Consider the following 907-nt stretch of genomic DNA (forward strand, 5'->3'; position numbering starts at 1 on the left):
CTTCTTGCTGCTTTTGTGGCTGGTAGTACATCCAAGAGTGGAGACTTAATTCGCAAGATCACCCCCACATCTGCAGAACTGAGGGGACCTTCCACCACCCGTTCACAGCAGAAACTTCAGGTACACTGCCAGCAAATGCCTTCCATATGTCGAAGAATTAAGGGCATGTCATCCATGTGTGGCCATTCATGTTTTTCCATGTGTTTTAACATAGGTTGACCTGGAACAGGCCTTCTTTCACAACCAGCCCCCATCTCTCAGATGGACTGTAGAGTTTGTTGCTGAGAGAGTCGGTTCCAACTGTGTCAAACACATCAAGTCCGTCTCTCACCATTTAGTCAGTTTTTGGTCTTTTCTGCATGTTAATCCATATAAATCAAGATGTTTTCATAATTTCATATTTTCCTAACTCTGTGTGTGGCAGGACTACGCTTGTGTTGGAGCTCGTGAAGGGTGGGGAGAAAACTCTCAGAGATGGTTTGGTTTTGGAGGATGTCAGCACGGCCAAGCTAAACGATTCTATCTGCGCTCAGCTGTGTGACTCAGGCATGCAGGCTCTAGAGAGAGCAACCAGGTCAGCAGCTCTCTTATTGCTCATTGAATATATATCATGCTGTTGGACATGTTTTGGACTAGTTGTCCTCGGTCACATCCTCTCATGATAGGTTTTGCAGTGAGAATGCCCCTGGAGCTGTCAGAGTACTACTTCCTCTGGAGACCTCTCCTTCTGTGAGTAAAACTATTCATCAGTTCAATCCATTTAAAACCCTGTTGCAAAAGAGAGATATGCTCAAACATAGTGTTTGTCTTGGGTGTACAATGTTGTACAGTAATACTATCAAGTTCATTTATTTACTTTGCGATATAATTAAAGGGGTCATATGATGCTGCTAAAAATAACATTATT

The sequence above is a fragment of the Sinocyclocheilus grahami genome, unplaced genomic scaffold, assembly GCF_001515645.1.
Source record: "Sinocyclocheilus grahami isolate Dianchi unplaced genomic scaffold, SAMN03320097.WGS_v1.1 scaffold19621.1, whole genome shotgun sequence".
NCBI lineage: Eukaryota > Metazoa > Chordata > Actinopteri > Cypriniformes > Cyprinidae > Sinocyclocheilus > Sinocyclocheilus grahami.